Here is a 19,912-nt window from a genome sequence, read left to right as displayed (position 1 = left end):
TGTGAGGGGAGCTTGTCTTCCTCCAGACTCCACAGAGTTCACCAGAAGCCTGCCTTTTCCCACACAAAGCACCCCGAGAGCATGACAGCAAGTGTGTCTCCTTATATCAGGAGTTCTGTGCTGTTTGCACACCCTGGGTCTCTTGGACAATCTCAGGAAGGTTACAGCCTTCTCTGAATAATGTTTTTTCTACAGCTTACTATTTTATTTGTTTTAGTATTTTCTACTTAATACCATTAGTTGAACACTTTACTTAGCACAGACTTATTCTCAGGTGTTTATAATAATTGATAGAATTAAAAAGGAGAGAATGATCCAACATGAGAAGCAGGACACACAGCAGACTCATAGAATGACAAATGCCCTAAACAGCATTCTGGCCTCAGAATCAGCCCTTAAGGCATTTGGATCTGGCTAAAAAGCCCTTGAGAGCATTTCAGGCATGGAAAGCCAAGACACTATGGCAAAAAAATGACCCAAATGAAAGATCTCTGTGAGAGATCCCAGTGGAAAGCAGGGGCCATCAAAGAAGAAGGTACTTTTCTCTGAAGGGAGGACAGAACTTCCACTTTGACTATGGCCTTGTCTAAATAAAGTTGGAGGTTGTGGACTCAAGATGCTTCCATAGCCTTGGCAGCTCATGACAAGAGCTTCGGATGATTACTGATGTCATAAATAAGAGTGTCAATTGTCAAATCAACAACAGGAGTCACTGTGTACTTGCTCTTCATGTAGGATCTCTATCCTTAATGTGTTGTACTATGAGAATTAACGGTAAAACTAGTCTTCAAACAATACTTCATATTTTGTATGTCTGTGTGGGTGCAAACTGTTAAAATCTTTACTTAGTATAGAGTTGATCTTCTGTATATGAAGATAATTAAAAATTAATCTTAATGAAGAATGGAATGGGATAGGGAGTAGGAGGTAGGATGGTTTGGGGATGGGAAGGCGGGTATGGGGGGAGAACAGCTATAATCCAAAAGTTGCTAAATAAAGTTGTTAAATAAAAGCTTTCTATAAAAAAAGAATAATGTTTTAATGCATAAAATGAATACACAAGATTATAAAGAAAACTAAGTATACTAAAAAAAAAACTAAGTATACTGAAGAATAATTACTAAAATGCTATGCTTTGTATTATTATAAATAATACTTTTTATTTGAATCACACTAAAAACAATATATTATATTAGAAATAACAGGCAAGTTAAAGCTTGGTTTTTCTAAAGATAGATCTATTTATTCATTCATTCATTTGAAATGCATAATGAGAGAGAGAGAGAGAGAGCACGCACTTCCATCTGCTGGTTCACTTCTCAAATAGCCCCAGCTTTCAGGTCTGGGCCAGGCCAAAGCCAGGAGCCAGAACCCCATCCTGGTGTTCCACATGGGTGGCAGGGGTCCAAGCTCTTGCACCATTCTCTGCTGCCATCCCAGGAGCATAGCAGGGAGCTGGATCAGAACTACAGCAGCCCAGACTCTAACTGGCACTCAGATAGGGGGTGCCAGCATTGCAAGCAGTGGCTTAACCCACTGGACCACAATACAGGTCCCTAAATTTTATTTTTAAACAGAAATGCCGATATAAAGGCCATTTTGCCCAACTTGAGTAAGAAAATGAAAAGCAGTGGGATGTCTTTGATGAGACAATGCATTCATCACGTTGGACACTCAATTGATGTTGATGCGTGTGTTGGGGGCAGGGGATGGTAACAACGCTAAAAATCTCATCCTCTTAGAGTTGAAAGGGAATTTCCACAGCTTCTTTACAAAGTAAAGAGAGGACTCTCCTAGGGAGCACCAAAACTCTCCAGGGCCGTTTAGTTCAACTCCAGCTACCATGTTGCTTTTCATCCTACAATGAACAAGTTCATTTTTGACTTGGTCAACACTTCAGAGATAGTTTAGACCAGGCAGAGACAGGCAACTCAGGGCTCAACTGTGTTACCATCGAGATAGAAATCATTTTTTTTTAAGAGCTCTACAGTGTTTCCAGGAGTTTGTAAATCTTTCTTTTCAAATCAGTTGACAGAATGTTGTATCTCAACTCCCACCGAGGGAAAGTCCTTCCTCCAGTATTTATAAGTTGGCGAAGATAGCAGCCTCAATTCTCCTTTCACATTGGCGGCTTAGCCCAGGCAGCAGGCGGTGCTTTCTGAAGCAGCCAGAATGGTCATTTCACGGCCTTGGATTGAAAGATTCACCTCATGCAGGAGGTTAAAAATATCCGCTGGGCAAGCCAACCCAGGGCCAAAATTCTGCCCTTCGAACCATTCCAAAGGTGGATATTGTTTTTTCTTTTTGGAAACAAGTTTCACTTTGTTCATGAAAGTGAGCTTCTGTGTGACAGAGCACTTCCCTCTCTGCTCTCACTTCTTGACAAAACCTTCCAAGATGCCACTATTCCGAGACCGGCTTTTGAATAAAGTTGATGACTTTTATGGCTGTTGGGCAAAACTTCTCAGGATTTTGGGTGAGCCAGAGCATGTCTGTGTTAAATGTGGGGGCATGAAAATAATGAGAAGTGTTCCCTCTTGCACTGAGGTGGCAAAGTCAGGTGCACAGTGAGTGTCACAGGACCTCCATGTGGGCAAGGATAAGACACTTTTCTGTCCAGGCAGGTTTTTTTTTTTTTTTTTTTAAAGATTCATGCATTTATTTGAAAGGCAGAGTTACAGAGAGGCAGAGGCAGAGAGAAGAGGTGGGGGGCGGGGAAGAGAGAGAGGGAGAAAGAGGGAGAAAGAGAAAGAAAGAGAGAGAGAAAGAGGTCCTCCATGTGCTGGTTCACTTCCCAGATGGCTGCAACAGCCAGAGCTGCGCCGATCCAAAGCCAGGGGCCAGGAGCTTCCTCCAGGTCTCCCATGCGGATGCAGGGGCCCAAGGAGTTGAGCCATCTTCTACTGCTTTCCCAGGCCACAGCAGAGAGCTGGATGGGAAGTGGAGTAGCCGGGACTATGGAATGCCAGCACTGCAGGTGGCAGCTTTACCCACTACGCCACAGCGTTGGCCTCAGTTTGTTTGATTTTCAAAAATTGTTTTAACTTTATACCATTTCCAAAATGTCAGTGGTCTCTGGTTTCCAAAGGCCCCCACAAAATAAGAATTCTTGCTTGCCAACATCAGCAGGCACGTCATGAACAAAACAAGGAGGTAGCCACCCAAGATGATGGCTGGAGCTCCACCCAGTGACTCATTGCCAGAAATGGCGAGGTTGCCAAGGTCCCCACAGCCTGTTCTGAGATGTGCCAACAAGGGCACTACCCACAGGCTATACCTATGTTCTGGCTCACAGGGTAGATGAGGCTTCAGGTAAACTTCCTTCAGGAGGGTGGGGATTCTTTTGCTTGGCATATGGGAAGAAACTGGATTAATGCTTCCAGAAAAGGTGGTCCTGGGGCCAGCATTGTGGTGTAGTGGGTTTTAGTTATCACCCATGACACCAGCATCCCATGTGAGTTCCAGCTGCTCCATTTCTGATCCAGCTCCCTTGCTAATGCACCTGGGAAAGCAGCAGAGATGGCCCAAGGTCTTGGATCCCTGCCATCCATGTGGGAGACGCGGATGGAGTTCCAGGCTCCTGGCTTCAGCCTGGCCCATTCTCAGCTGTTGCAGCCATTTGGGAAGTGAACTAGTGGAGGGAAGAACACTCTGTCTCTCTCTGTTTCTCTTTCTCTCTCTCTCTTGTTCTCCCCACCCTCCCCCTTTTCCTTTCTCTCTCTCTCACGCTTTCTCTGCCTTTTAAAGAAAACAAATATATTAGTAAAAAAAATTGCTACAAAAAAGGAAAATCATTTTTGTCCTACCGCTGCATTAATGTGAATGAAGTGAAACCCAGAGTTTTCACCAGAATGTCATTTGCTTTACAGCAAATGATAAATTGTGTCAATAAAAGATAAATAACAAATAAAACTAAAATAAAATATTTTATTCCACTAACATCTTTTGAAACCTAGGATTTTGCTTATGGCTCCTAAGTAATTTGTTTGATAAATCAGCATGGGAGGGAATAATTTGTATGTTAATCAAGTATAGTGTAAAATATTCATTAAATTTTATGACAAATAAAATAAAGCAGATTTTACAATTAGCCAAAGTTTCGGTGTTATTAGTATCTTTTACCTTCTGTATAGGCAGGGATGACAGCAGTTGCTCAAGGGTCCCGGAATTTAGCTGTGGCTGCATGTGAGTTCCTATGAATTTCTGCAAATAATGGTTCTCATTTCCGGTATTATTAGTGCTTCTCACAATAGCATCATTTTAAAGGTGTGATATTTCACAGAATAATAGTATAAGAACAACACATGAATAACATGCTGTGCATGTAAGACTCTTCTTCCTAACATAACAGACACTGTGCAAACATAAAATAAACAGGAAAAGCAAATCAGAGCTTCCCACACTGTGCGTGACCCTTGTCATGGTGTGATGTCAGCAGTCACTCCCTGTTGCTTTAAACACCTATCAGCTTTAAACTCTATCAGCTGTGCAATCAGACATGTTTCAACTTATCTCTGCCCACAGAGTTAAAAATTCGCATTAGAAACAGTGAGAGTTGCAAAACTTGAGCAAGCCAAATGATTCTCCCCCTGTGTGCTGATCCACAAACAATGTCACTTAGGTAATGTCAGAGGAGCCGGGTCACCCGCATGAAAGCACTCATGCCCGGCTCCATGCCTGCCCTCCAGTAGACAGAGCTGCTGAGTAAGCAGGCAGCTGTGCAGCAGCAGAGTCTGTGGGAAGGCAGCATCAGACGCTGTCAGGCAGCCAGCCTAATAGCCGCTGCAAGTGCAAAATAGCGGTGGGTGTAAATGACATTTCCAGATACCTACAACAACTGTAATGTGATAGGAAAATATTTGTGATTTCTACTGATGACAAAAATCACAGGTCGGGCTGATATTCCAGGCTTGTTACCACATTTGTAATTGAAGGAAATGCTACATTTCACATACAGGATATTACAAATAAAGCTATAATTTTTCCTGATCCAAGTCTCTGACTGCTATTTCACAGACCTCTTGGGGAAAGGACTCCAGGTAGGAACTTCTGTTCTATGGTTCATCATGACCCAGGAAAGTGGGTCCCAAATTTCAGATAAGAGAAAAGAATAACTTTATCATGCTAAACTTAAAGAATTTTCTTCTTTGCTTTTAAAACACACTTTGTTTGAAATTAAAGAGACAGTAGAGCATAAGTTTTTTTTAATGTGTCTACTGGGTAAAAATGAAAAGTGACAATTCTATGTAAGTTCCTTTGCCTACATTTTTTAATAGTATTCATTGATCTAAAGAATCCAAAATCTGGCATCTGTTGGTCCAGGACACCATGACAAACCCAATACCTACCTAGTACCCCTAACAAGACTCTGTGTTAGGTCTTCTACCCACTCCTGCTCCCATTCCCAGACCACCGTGAAATCCTAGAGGTCCAAGCCATCGTGGCTGTACCATTGTCCCCGCAGACATGACCTTACTGGGAAGACCCTGAAAAGCGGGTGGGTATGCCTGAATGTCTCTTGTCTGGAAGTGCCGAGGCCATTTTGCCACCACGAGGGAAGCCAGCCCCAGGATGAAGTCAGCAGCATGAAGAAGGGGAGGGCCCCCTGGGTCCCTGGGGATGTCGCAGAGCTGACCATACCACCCAGGAGCCAGGCCACCCTGGACTTCTTGCTAAGCGAGATTGATATGAGATAGGCTTGCAGCCAGAGAGGTTGGCTGAGCTGAAAACCACAAGCCCCCATGTAATCCTACCCTCCCACTGACCAATCAAAACACCCCTTTTCACAGGAAGTGTCTGTTTCACACAGGACCTAAAGGGGGACACCATGAAAATATGGATATTGAGCTCCACATGGAACCTGTGGAGGTGCCATAGAATTCCCAGGTGGCTTCATGCCTGGAAAGGTACAATCCCTGACCTCTTAAAAGAGACCAGCAACTGAGAGAGGTTTTGTCTTCTGCAAAAGAGCACAGGCAGACCACAGCTGGAGAAGCTGTGTGGGTTCTCTCTCTCTCTCTCTCTCTCTCTTTCTCTCTCTCTCTCTTCTCCCCCACCATTCCTCCTTTCAGGCAATCCTCTGTCCCACTGCCCACTCATGATCGGTACTTCTATGGGTAGGACAGACCATGTTCGTGTGGGTATGCTCACTTTATCACCTTTTGAATGAAATTTGTTATCACTTTGCATTCCATGTACATGTCTGCACTTAGCATGTTTGCCTGGAAGCAAGCCTGGTGTGGAATTAGTACACCCCTCTGCCCACATCAAGATGACACCTAATGGTTCATAACCATTAGTGGAGTTCTTGAACATGCAGTTGAAGTCATCCTAGGGCCGGCACTGTGATGTAGGGGGTAAAGCCACCGCCTTCAATGCTGGCATCCCAAATGGGTGCCGGTTCAAGTCCCGGCTGCTCCACTTCTGATCCAGCTCTCTACTATGTCCTGGGAAAGCAGCAGAGGATAGCCCAAGTGCTTGGACTCCTGCACCCACACGCAAGATCCAGAAGAACTCCTGGCTTTTGATCACCACAGCTCTGGGCATTGCAACCATCTGGGGAATGAACCAGCAGATAGAAGACTTCTCTCTGCTTCTGCCTCTGCCTCTCTGTAACTCTGCCTTTCAAATAAATAACTAAATCTTTTTTTAAAAAAAAGTAAAGAAAAGAAAAAACAAGGCCTGGCATCAGGAAACTAAATATGCTTGCCCATATGGGCCTATGCAGATTATCTCTCCTGTAGCCCAGGCCCAATCCATGCCCATGCCTTGCCGATTTCACCTCCTAAATCTCTCACTAATCCTTCCCATTCTTCCCATCTCCACTGCCAACTCTAGCCCAGGGACTGCCAGCTCTTGTCTGATCTGAGACCTCAGCCCACCAGGTTCCACTGGGGCCTCTTCCCAACAGCAGCCAGAGTGATTCAGTTTTAATGCAGATCGGTTCACATTGCTTTTTCATTTAAAACCTGGCAATGGCTTTCTATTGCACTTAGAATGAAGTGCAACGTACTTCAGCCACCTACAAAGCCCTGAAGAACCTGGCCCTTGAGCCTCATGGAGATCCTGCAGAGCTCAGTTCAGTGACCACTTCCTCAGGGGACCCATGACTGCCTCCTCCCCCAGCACAGAGCTGGTGCCTTTTACAGATCCACAGCACTCCACAAAGCCTTTCCTGGCATTCAGTACACACATTGGATCCCCAGCCCTGATACAGCGTAGCTTTTCACAAAAAATATTTGTCAAAGGAACAGATGGCTGTTCACAAGTGGGGACAGATCCACCTGGGAAGTAGACTGTCTGCCCTGGAGCCCACCAGCTCCCAACCCTGCTCACAGACACAGAGACTCTCACTTGGCCACTCGCTCTCTGAACTGTGCTGGAGGGAGCATCTTACGAACTGAACGCTTATGTCCTCCTCAACCTCTCACGAATTCAAGCTCCAACCCCTGATGTGCTGGTATTTGGAAGTAGTGGGGGAGAGAGGACTATGGAAGGCAATTGGGTTTAGATGAAGCCATGAGGGTGGAGTCCTCATGACAAGACAAAGAGGCTAGAGCATTCCCCCCTCCTTGACCACACTACACACACACACACACACACACTCACACACACATGCGTGAGGATACAGCAAGAAGGCAGCCGTCTGCTAAACCAGGAGGAAAGCCCTCACCAGGTTCTTGTGCTGCCATTCCGATCTCAGACCCTTCAGCCTTCAAAGCTGTGCAAAATAAACTATTGTTTGATCTATCAGTCTATGGGATTTTGTTAAAGCAGCCTGAGTGAACTAAGACAATAAAAAAAAAAAAAAGCATGGGCTGAGAATGGACTCGTTCCAGTTCTGCTACTCACCAGCTACGTTTCCCAACTGTGTCCCTAACAGCTCCAAGTCTCAGTTCTTTGCCTGTAAAATGGGGTAATAAAAACATGAACCTTACAGAGTTCCCATGAGAATTAAATGAGACAATATGTGTAAAACTCTTAAGGGGGGCCAGCGCCGTGGCTCACTAGGCTAATCCTCCACCTGCGGTGCCGGCACACCAGGTTCTAGTCCTGGTCGGGGTGCCGGATTCTGTCCCGGTTGCCCCTCTTCCAGGCCAACTTTCTGCTGTGGCCTGGGAGTGCAGGGGAGGACAGCCCAGGTCCTTGGGCCCTGCACCCCATGGGAGACCAGGAGAAGCACCTGGCTCCTGATTCCTGGCTTCAGATCAGCCCAGCTCTGGCTTTTGCAGCCATTTGGAGAATGAGACAGTGGATGCAAGACCTCTCTCTTTCTCTCTCTCTCTCTGCCTCTGCCTCTCTGTAACTCTGACTTTCAAATAAATAAGCAAATATTAAAAAAAAAAAAAAAAAAAAAGAATGCCTGGCACTCAGTGTAAACATTCAGCTACAGGTACATTCACTCTTGTTCGAATGACTGCTGTAGAGCCTTAGAGAGCGACAAGTAAACAGCCTGATTCCACAGATGAGGAAATAGGCTCCCAAGACTGCAGGAGGAGCCAGCGTGGGGGCTCCAACGGGTGCTGTTCCCACCACAGCCCACACCCAACCTGATCTGACAGCTCTAGACCCTCTTAGGGCTAAGAAGGAGTGTGAAGAAGGAGCAGCCAGGCTGTTCTCATCTCAGAGTGATCCGAGCTCTTACTGAGTGAGGGCAGAAAGGACAGGGCAGGTGCTTCTCAGCCCCAAGACAGCACCCACTCCCTCAGGAGCACAAAGAGACACAGCCCAGGAGGATGTCCCCTTTAATCCAGTCCTGTTCACCTCTTCCCACTGGCCTTCCTGGAAAGAACCTTCCAGCCTGTTCCGTGGGCTTTCTCCCAACACAATGGCGGAGCTTTCTGCTCCCGCTGGGACCCACACAGACGCGAATGGCATCCTCATCAGGCTGACACACAAAGGTTATTTTTGCAAAGACACAGTGCAGAAATAGCACACATCTGAACACAAAGTGTACTCCTTGATGCCTGCCTTGTATTTCAGCCGAGAGGAGCTGCTTGACAATAAATGGGAAGGAGAGAGAGAGAGAGAGAACCTTGGAGCAGGTGTGCCAATGAAGGCATCATAATCAGCCACTTCTAAAGGGCGCACTTCCCCCGGAGAAAAGGTTTAAGAAAGTAAGCAAGCAGATTTAATGAAAAATTTCGGGCCTACTGATTGAAATCTATTGCATTTTCTTACGATTTGAGAACACATCATTGTTGCATTAGGCAATCTGGTTTTGACTTATGTAAATAGAAAACAAAATTTTTCAAGGAATGGGAAAGTTTAGGGAGGCTGCCTCGTCCTATCGCACTGTGCCGCTTGCATCTCCTTCCTCTTGTCTTGGGGATGAGAGTCACCCAGGCCCCTTCAGGCGGGAGGCCCCTCCGCTCCACTGTACAATACTGACAACAAGCAGCTGCTCCCAGAAACAGGACACCCTCCTTTACCTCCTTCCTTTGCAAAAGCCGACACCTCTGCCTGGAACCTCCACCCGGGCCTCTTTACTCATCCCATCCACAGTGAGCCTGGACAGTGGCCACCTCCCGCCAGCAGCCTTTTCTGGTGCATTAAGATCTTCTGCCATAAGGCAGCATTAAGATCTTCCCCCAGTGGGTTCCAGCGGCGCCTGTTGTCACAGTGATGGCCCGGCTGTAACTACCACTTCCAAGACACAGTTCCCCACGCCAATAGGTCAGTGCACCCACTCCTATTGTGATAATGATCACTCTGCTCATGTTACTCAATTTTAAAGCACACTTTTTTTTTTCACATTTAGAGGCTTTTGAAATCAGGATATTTTGAAAATAATGTGTGCACTGAGTGTGGCTGTGTTTCTGGGTTTTTTTCCTCCTGAAAAGCTGTTATTATATTATATTAAAATCAAAGAACTGTATTACTTAAACATGTGTGTTGACTATGAACTCCTAGGGAGCCTGAACTGAGTTCTAATCATCTTTGTGTCTCCACGCTACAACAGAGTGCGTACTATCTGGCCATTGCCCAAGGAAGGTTGAAGGCAGGGAAGAGGGGCTGTCTCAGTCTGTTTTGTGCTGTGCACAGACTGCGTCATTCAGAGACAGAAATCTATTGGCTTACAGTTCTGGAGCTGGAAGTCCAAGTCCAAGGTGCCAGCAGGTTCAGTGTCTGGTGAGACCATTTTCTTCCAAAACGGCGCCTTGGATGTTGTATCTGTGCATGGCAGAAAACAGATGGGTAAGAGAGAGGACCTGCCTCAAAGCCTCTTTCTATAGCAGGACTCGTCCACTTGTGAGGGCAAAGCCCTCATGATCTGACCACTTCCCACTGGGAACCAACACTGTTGCAGTGCAGGTTAATTTCCAACAAGAACACTGGGGAACACATTTATGCTGGAAGGGGAGAAAGGAAGGAAGAAAAGGAGCAGGAAGGAACTTTACAGATGAGCGAGCTTCCTCACACCTCTATTTATTGACTTCCCATTAGAAGGCACTAGGATTTCTGCCCCTAAGACTTTCCTTCGGGCTTCCTTCTCCCTGCAGCCTGGACACCCACCTCTGCTGGGGATTATCAGCACAACACCAGGGCAGTCAGCAGCCCAGGGCACGCACTACAGTGAGGCCTATCAGGAGCAAAGTCAGAGATGTAGGGTCCTCATTGAACTCAGCTTCACCAGCCAGCTGGCTTCTCTACGACTTGTGCGTTCCACAGGGAGGAGCTCACCTCTGCATCCTCCACCATCTCTCAGGTCCTTTCTCTGGCCCACCGAGCATGCCCAGAGCTGGGCTTCCCACTGCGGGTCTCACCCGACCGCGGAAGACTCCAGTCAGCTGATTTCCTCATGTTCCCCAGCTTATGCCTCCAGCGACACCTCCCCTGGCCCCTTCTTCAAGCTCCAGCTCTTCCACAAGGTCTTCCTTGGTCACCCCTCACTCCGAACAGCCCCTGTCACCTGAGCCATTCCCATCAGTCCTGTTCATGCTGCGGCTGTGGTTTCACAGCGTCTCTCACAGCACAGGGCTACACACACAGTCAGAGCTTAAACACGTGATTAAAACAAAGGAATGCAACAATCAGCCCTCTGGGTTGCTGCCCCTTCGTCCTCGGCTGGGTCCACTCTTCTTTCTATTCCAAGCCCAACAAACCCTTCTCTGGGATCCCTGGTCGGTTGAGAATTCTATCCCTTGCCTCCGGTTTTGCCAGGTCCTTTGTTAGGGACATTCTCAGACCACACTTCAAGCATCCCCCAGAAACTCGGGCCAAGGAGTCCCTCTTGACTGTCCTGATAGCTCTCAGGGCTGGCTTCTCTCCTTCTTGGCCGCTGTCCCTCTCTTACAGGTTCCTTTCTGGTCTGGTCAGATAACAACCTTCTTGAGCCCTCTACAATACACCAGACATCATGGGGGTATGAGAAGTGGGACAAGGAGCAGGCATATCGCACTCCGGGCTTGTACAGAATTCGCAGCCCACTGGCTCTGTTAGGTACTGTTGACCTGAGCTGCTGTGAAGTCAGGTTGTTCTTCCTTTACTTGATTCTGTAAACCTCAGGGTATGATTTGCATTTGCCCCTATTAAATTCCATTGTGTTGAACCTTATCGGTCCAGCTGGCAGTGACGGTTTCCTGCTGGCCTTCCAGTCCCTCAGCAGGGTCGGAACAAACTTAATGCTCACAGCTTTGTGGGCGGCCTCAGGGAAAGAATGAATACCTGTCCACATCAGGGCTTTCATGCACGTCTTGGCATTGAGATACCCTGAGACCCAGCTAGTTTAGCTGCCTTTAAGGCTTGTTTTCTTAAGTGTGGGACAAGCGCAATAATCACTCATTTTCTCTCACCTACCTCTACCCTAGGGCTCTTCCCACAGTGCTCCTCCTCAGTAAATGGCACCAGCATCCCCCTGGTGGCCAAGCTGGGAACTGAGGCGAATTCCTAACTCCCTCTCCACGCCCCACCACTAACAAGTTCCTGGGTTCTTCAGGCACCGCTCCCTCGGGCCTCTGCACACTTCCCTGTCCTTCACCGGTTGAACTTGCACCATTCAGGCCTCAGCACAGCCATCACTTCCTTCAGGACAGTTTCTCTGCCCCGTCGATCAGATGAGGGGCTCCTGCCACCAGCCTTCCTGACGGGGTACCTTTCTATCACTTCACCTAACTCACTGCATTTCATTGCTAATTTAACCGTGTTCAGCTACATCTAAGTCCTCTGAGGATGTGGTAGGAGTCTGTTTTGCTCATCTTCTCCCTAGCATATAGCAGCCACTCAAAACATATTTCTTTTTTAAATGTTGGATTGAAAATATGCTTTTAAGATTATTTTTATTTTTTATTATTTATTTGAAAGGCAGAGCATCAGAGAGAGAAGGAGAGAGAGAGAGAGATCTTCCATCAGCTGGTTCACTTCCCTGATGGCCATAATGGCCAGAGAGGGGCCAGGCTGAAGCCAGGAGCCAGGAATTGCATCACCCAGGTCTCCCATATGATACGGGTGGTAAGGGCCCAATTACTTGGTCCATCTGCTTCTGCCTTCTCAGATGGATTAGCAGGAAGCTGGTTCAGAAACAGAGCAGCCGGGAGTTGAACCAGTACTCTGATACGGGATGCCAATGTTGCAAGCAGCAGTTTAACCCACTGCACCACAACAACAGCTCCAATACATATTTCTTGAATTGCTGAATTAAATAGTAGTTCCATGAGTTTGATCAGGCAAGGTTTAGGTGGCAACTGATGTGGTTTTCCTGCCCTGAGAAGTCCTGGCCTGAGGAAAGTCTTCCAGCACTGGCCTCTAATCAGCAGTGGGACCTGAGTCAGGTCACAAGCCTCAGTTCCACATCTGGAAACGGAGAATAAAAAGGTACCACAGGGGACAGTCACAAGCTCCAGGGGACGATGCAGATGAAGGAGCCCCCAGACTTAAAATCCGGTTCCAATACAGGTGTGAGAAGGCCACCCAGCCATCTGTGAGCCGCTCGGCCCCAGCTTCAGCGTCTGTACCGAGGGCCTGAGTGCTGGAACTCATCACTCATCATTACCAAGTGCAGCAGGCCCTTCTCTTCACTCCTTCTCTGCCTGTTCTGCTGTCCTCCTCCTCCACTACTGAGCCCCTTCCAGAGGTGTCCTAACTGCCACTTTGATGGCGCTCTCTTGGTGGAGGGGTTAACGATCCTGCAGGCCCTAGAAACACATTGAATTCAAACGCAAAATGGAGAGCATTGTGCATTTCAGGGAAAGAGCAATTAGGAGCAGCAGTCACCGTGTACTCAGGAGGGCAAGAGAGCCGAGGAGAAAAGGAATCAAGTGACCTCATAAAGCCACTTAATTTCATTACCACCAGACACAGTTTCCCATTATTGCTCTTGGTGTTTAATGGTTTTATGATTCCATCTATTGATGCTTAGCTAGTTCATTAACCGTGCTGCTAAAAATACAATTATCTCCAACAAACCCTTCATCACGAATAAAAAGGGGAGAACCTCCATCATTAGCAGAAAGCAGCGGAGTGGACACACCTTCTGTGCGGTCCCTCCTGGCTCCTAGCTGGCACAAGATGACACCACACAAGCTTCAAAATACAACCTGAGCAGGCGCTTGGGACAGTGGCTAAGATTCTGCTTGGACAATGTGCATCCTGCATCGAGGTCCCTGGGTTCTGGTCCCAGCACCTCCTGTGACCCCAGCTTCCTGCTAATGTGCACCCTTGGAGACAACAGGTGATGGCTCAAATAGCTGGGTCCCTGCCACCCACATGGGACATGCAGATGGCTCCTGACGTCAGCCTGGACCATCACTGGCTACTGCAGGCATTTGGAGAGTAAAATCAGCAGACTGCAGAGCTCTCTCCATTGGTGTATGTGTGTCTTTGAAATAAGTAAAACTTATTAAAAAATCAACCAAACCACTGCCAGTTACTTAGCTGACTCCAACTAACTAGTTGGACCGACTGTGTGGATCCACTTGGCACTGATTCTGATGGGGTTGGGTAAGTCACTTGTCACAAAGCCAGTGCCTTGCAGTGGGAGACACAAGGATATGGAACCGCTCATTCAATCGCCAGCAGTTTACCAGCACTGGTTACACAAACAATGTGCATGAAAAAGTACCCTGAGGAACCAGCAGCCTAGTAGACGATCTGGGTCTGCTGAGGTCGGCGGGGGGGGGGGATCCCAGTTAGGGACCTGGGAGTCAGGGCTGGCAAGCAGAAGTAGGGCAGAGATGAAAGCAGGAGGACTGAGCGGGGACTGAGCAGGACAGATTTCCCATCCCACGGGGCACACACACTCGAGCCATCATGGTGGTGTGCCAGCCTGCAGCCTCACCCTCCTCTCCCGCATTCAGAGCCTCCCAGAGGAGGAAGGTGAGGTCAACCTACAGAACTCAGCTCAGCCGTCCGAAGGGGGCCAGGGGCCAGCAGGGGTCCGTGGAAGGGTGCTTAGGTGGCCTGCTTGTTCTGAGGAGTCCCCTCTGCCTGCCTTTCTGCTGGAGGCCAACTTTCTCCTGGCAGCCCTGTGTCCCTGGCTTCATATCCCTTGCACTGTCTTCTCAGGCCCCTTTGTAGTCCCTTGATCAAGACAGGCATCAAGACATTTACATTTGCTGTATCTGTCTGCTTATAATGCTTTTCCCCAGAGGGACTCTTCAGGTCTTCGCCTAAACCTTTCTGCTCAGTTAACCCTTTCCTGCCCCCCCCCATCCTGCCCCCGGCCCTGGCTGGTTCATCTTTCTCATAACTCTTACCACCACCTGAGATCTTCTAGATTTTACTTTTGCGTTTGTTGACTGTCTTCCCAACTAAAACGCCGCTCCTGAAGGGCAGAGTTCCACAGGTTGTTCACTGCTCACCTCTTAGCACTGCACAGCACCTGGCACTGACACAGTGCTCCGTGAATATTTGCTGACTGCCCGAAGGCACTCATTGACCTGCTGTCTCCCAGCCCCGCCAGCTGACTTCTTCACACACTCAGTGAAAGATGCCGAGAGGAAGCAGAAGCCATGGTGCTTCCTTCCTCTGTTTCTCCCTGTCTTTCCTCTTCTGGTGATGTCTCTAAAGGGGGTGTGTTATTCCCACCACCCCAACTCCACCTGCACCAGCAGCTCCTCCCCGTAGCGGTCCTGAGCTTGCAATGCCCTCTCTGTGTTCCAGACCTGGATAATACCCGCTTCTACTTTGTGGCGGCTGCTTCCTATGGCTAATATATTTGGTTCACCTCACAATCTCCCTCTTGCCATTATCTCTGGATCCTATGGCCTGTGTTAAATTCCCCCTGCTTAATAAACACAGCATGGCTTCTGCTGTCTTGGCTGAGTCCCGACAGCTACAATAAACACAGAAGTGAATCAAGCCACAAACACAGCCCTAGAGATAAAGACAAGGCAGGAAAAGGGCAGAGCTGTCCCACCACTCCCAACTCTGACAGGATCAAATAAGCCCCAAGAACAAGTCCTTGTAGTAATTTCTGATGATTCTTTTTATTTCTGTGGTGTCTGTTGTTACGTTTCCTTTTTCATCTCTGATTTTATTGATTTGGGTCTTTTCTCTTCTTTTTTTAGTTAGTTGGGCCAATGGGGTGTCAATTTTGTTTATTTTTTCAAAAAACCAGCTCCTCGTTTGGCTGATTTTTTGTAATGTTTTTTTTTGGATTCAATCCTGTTGATTTCTTCTCTGATTTTAATTATTTCTCTTCTCCTACTAGATTTGGGTCTGGTTTGCTGTAGATTTTCTAGATCCTTGAGGTGACTTGAAAGCTCATCTATTTAGTGCCTTTCCAATTTCTTGATGTAGGCACCTATTGATATAAACTTTCCTCTTAACACTGCTTTTGCTGCGTCCCATAAGTTTTGGTATGTTGTGCTGTTCTTTGGGTCCCCTAAATAAAGAATCATATCATCTGCAAAGAGGGATAGTTTGAGTTCTTCCTTCCCAATTTGTATCCCTTTAATTTCTTTTTCTTGCCTAATAGCTCTGGCTAGAACTTCCAGAACTATATTGAATAGCAGTGGTGAGAGTGGGCATCCCTGTCTGGTACCAGATCTCAGTGGAAATGCTTCCAACTTTTCCCCATTCAATAGGATGTTGGCCGTGGGTTTTTCATAAATTGCTTTGATTGTATTGAGGAATGTTCCTTCCATACCCAGTTTGCTTAGAGTTTTCATCATGAACGGGTGTTGTATTTTATCAAATGCTTTCTCGGCGTCTATTGAGATAATCATATGGTTTTTCTTCTGCAGTCTGTTAATGTGGTGTATCACATTGATTGTTTTGCGCACATTAAACTATCCCTGCATACCAGGGATAAATCCCACTTGGTCTGGGTGGATGATCTTTCTGATGTGTTGTTGCATTCTATTGGTGAGAATTTTATTGAGGATTTTTGCATCTATGTTCACCAGGGATATTGGTCTGTAATTCTCTTTCAGTGCTGCATCTTTTCCCGGCTTAGGAATTAAGGTGATGCTGGCTTCATAGAAAGAATTTGGGAGGACTCCCTCTTTTTTGATTGTTCTGAATAGTTTGAGAAGAATTGGAGTCAGTTCTTCTTTAAATGTATGGTAGAATTCAGGAGTGAATCCATCTGGTCCTGGGCTTTCCTTTGTTGGGAGGGCCTTTATTACTGTTTCAATTTCTGTTTCAGTTATGGGTCTGTTTAGGTTTTTCTATGTCTTCCTGGTTCAATTTAGGTAGGTTGCATGTGTTCAGGAATCTATCCATTTCTGATAGGTTTCCCTGTTTGCTGGCATACAAGTCCTTGTAGTAATTTCTGGGTTGAGTCCCCGACACACCCCAGCTCAGGCCTGGGAGGAGCCGCAGATACTTCCGGGTCTACTGGCCTTGCGTGCACTCAGGGATGGTTGAGCTTGCCTTTTGAATGCATTGGTGGTTACTGCTTCTTCTCCCTGGCAATTCAACCCAATGACCTATGCTGGGACAATTCACAGTCCTTTGGAACACTTCTTAAGGTGTCTGAGGTTAAGATGTATGAATTTAGCTGGTAAGTGCCAATTATTTTTCCTAGGAAGCTGTTTTCAGTAACACATCTCACTATCAATGGCATCTTGAAAGTGAAGAATTTCAGAAGTCACTGCCAACCCTGGACGCTTCTCAGAATCCTATGAGAAGTGCCTAAAAAATTCAGATTCACAGGATTCAACTTCCATAAGTCTTTATTCAGGGTTGACACTGGAGTTCAGGAGTTTATATACATATAGAGTATGATCTCCATATGGTATTAAGAAAAACTGAGGGCCCGGCACTGTGGCAAAGCAAGTAAAGGTGCCTCCTGCAGTTATGGCTCCTTTTTAAATTTTTTTATTTATTTATTTTGTTTGTTTGTTTGAAAGACAGAGAGATGGAAAGAGAGTTACAGAGACAGAGATCTCCCGTGTTAGTAAAATGGCACCGTCTTATCTGTGACGCAATCTACGGCCCGGACTCGGTCCTAGGCTCTAGCCCCCACCGCCATTGCTGGAAGCCGGGTGACCACAGGTGTCAGCTCCACCCTCACCCTAATGGGATTCGCTGTTCCTACTTCCCTGCCCGCCCCATGGTAAAGTTTTAAAAGAACCTGTTCCTGAACATGTGTGTGTGTGTGTGTGTGTTGATTTCTCTCTCTTGCACTCTCCTCTCTCTATTTTTCCTTCTTCACCCCTTCCCTCCAGTCTGTCAGGTTTCCCCTTACTCCAGTGTTTGGTGTGTTTTGTGGTGGCCTTACATCCCATCCACTGGTTAATTCCCCAGATGCTTGAAAGAGCCAAGGCTGCGCCAGGTGAAAGCCAGGAGCCAGGAATTCAATCCAGCACTCCCATGTGGGTGGCAAGAGGCCGACTGCTTGAGTCATCATTGGCTGCTCCCCAGGGTGTGCATTAGTGGGCAGCTGGGATGCAAGGCAGAGCCAAGGCTCAAACCCAGCCACTTGAATATGGGACGTCGGTATCCCAAGTGGTGTCTCAACCTCTGTACTGAATGCCTGCCCTGTTCCCATTTCTGTGAGTAGAAAACTGAGGTCAGAGAGGATTTTAACTTCCACAGCTTGGTAGTGGGGGCACCAGGATCGGGAAGCCCGTTTTCCCGTCATCCTATCATACCACCATACTCCCACTTTGACCAGGAAGAAGGGCTGCAGAGCTGAAATGGTCTTTCGGTGTGAAAACTCTGTCCCAGCCTAGCAGCAAGAATCAGAGAAGCCCCCATGGAGATGCAGACTCTCCTGGGATCCCCCAATGGAACCAGGACCCATGTGGTCAACCACCCGGAAGCTTCTCCTCTGCAGAATAGAAATGAGTATTAGACACAGCCTTGCCCTCAAGGTGGTTCCAGTCCAGCAAATAGCAGCAGCAATAAATGACAAGAGGCAGTACTGTCAAATTCAACAGGTTGATATGTGTGCAGAAGACTCCAGGGAGAAGCAATTCCCAGGAGCTTCAGGGCACTCTGGAACCCCAACCTGTCCTTTGAGAACAGCATTTCTGAGTGTGAAGAATGACACAACAGCTTTGGCTCCCTTGCTCCTCACACAACCTCAGGTCTTGTGAGCCCCATTGACAGATGCCCTAGGTCACACAGTTGGGGAACAGTCAAGCTAGACTGAACCTCGATGCACCTGCCTTCAAAAGCCCACACCCCTCAACTAGGCTTCTTATCTGCTGTCTGCAGAAGCTATTATTTATGAACGAAGAAACATAGAACACACTGCCAGATTCATTCAGAGAAGCCAAATCTTCCATAATCCTTCCTGGGTATTTTATTGTTTGCCAAAAGAATAGATTTGGGTTTTTTTTTTTTTTTAAATCAGAAGTCTGCTTAGAAAGTAAAGCAAACAAGCTGTAAAATTTGATATTTATTCTTTACCTGGCAAGCAGCTTCATGCAGGAGTGGGGCTGCAGTGAAGAGCAACCTGGCCTCACCACCGGGAGCCTGTTCTGCTTGGCATTGAGCTGGGGCAAATGGCAAACAGCAGGGCTAGTAAACAATGCACTGGCCGGCACCGTGGCTCAATAGGCTAATCCTCCACCTGCGGCGCCGGCACACCAGGTTCTAGTCCCGGTCGGGGCGCCGGATTCTGTCCCGGTTGCCCCTCTTCCAGGCCAGCTCTCTGCTATGGCCCGGGAGTGCAGTGGAGGATGGCCCAAGTCCTTGGGTCCTGCACCCCATGGGAGACCAGGAGAAGCACCTGGCTCCTGCCTTCGCATCAGCGCAATGCACCGTCCGCAGCGCACCAGCCGCGGCGGCCATTGGAGGGTGAACCAACGGCAAAAGGAACACCTTTCTCTCTCTCTCTCACTGTCCACTCTGCCTGTCAAAAAAAAAAAAAAGTAAACAATGCACCATGGAGTCCACCAGGCTACCAATGCCACGGGGACGTCTCTTCACTCATCTAGCAGACAGGCACCCAACACTCATAGGTAACAGGCTTTGAGATAAGAAAACACCCCTGTCCTCAAGAGGCTAAATCTGATGAGGTGGAAGAAAAACCGCTATTGCAATCCATGGCAGGAAGTGATGTCACACAGGTCTGTGAGGGTACCTAGCAGGAAGCAACCAAGCCTGCAAGAATGGAGGGAGCAAAGAAAGAGAATCAGAACGAAACTAGAAATCTCAGGGCAGGCTTTGAAGATTAAGAAAGATTTTTTTTGTACATACAGATACGGAGGTAAGACTTCTCAACAGAGAGCACAATAAACCATGGGAGTAGAACAGATGAGCAGGTGGCTCAGTGGCTGCATCATCAAACCACAGCGCCTGATTCAAGGCCCAGCTCCACTTCCAAGTCCAGCTTCCTGCCAGCGTGCACTCTTGGAGGCAGCGGTGATGACTCAAGTACTTGGGGCTCTGCCACCCACGTGGGAAACCCAGACTGTGTCCTAGGCTCCTGGCTTCAGCCTGCCTGGGCTCTGGCTATTACAGGCAGTCGGGAAATAAAGAAGATAAAAGATCTGTGTGTGGGTGCACCTTTCAAATA

General features: G+C 47.4%; 1 long non-coding RNA gene across 1 annotated transcript in view; it reads right to left on the bottom strand.

The window, feature by feature from the left end:
• LOC127491737 (uncharacterized) overlaps positions 1-10,179 on the bottom strand; it is a 55,653-nt gene extending 45,474 nt beyond the window's left edge. The window contains exon 1 of the long non-coding RNA XR_007920630.3: positions 10,081-10,179. This is a non-coding gene — a long non-coding RNA (uncharacterized LOC127491737). The remainder of the gene's footprint in view (positions 1-10,080) is intronic.
• Positions 10,180-19,912: the final 9,733 nt, after the last annotated feature.

Source organism: Oryctolagus cuniculus, chromosome 1 (genome assembly GCF_051225735.1).
Source record: "Oryctolagus cuniculus isolate XC-2025 breed Fujian yellow rabbit chromosome 1, ASM5122573v1, whole genome shotgun sequence".
Classification (NCBI taxonomy): Eukaryota; Metazoa; Chordata; class Mammalia; order Lagomorpha; family Leporidae; genus Oryctolagus; species Oryctolagus cuniculus.
The sequence above is the reverse complement of the archived record's forward strand: the minus strand, read 5'-3'. Positions and strand labels throughout refer to the sequence as shown.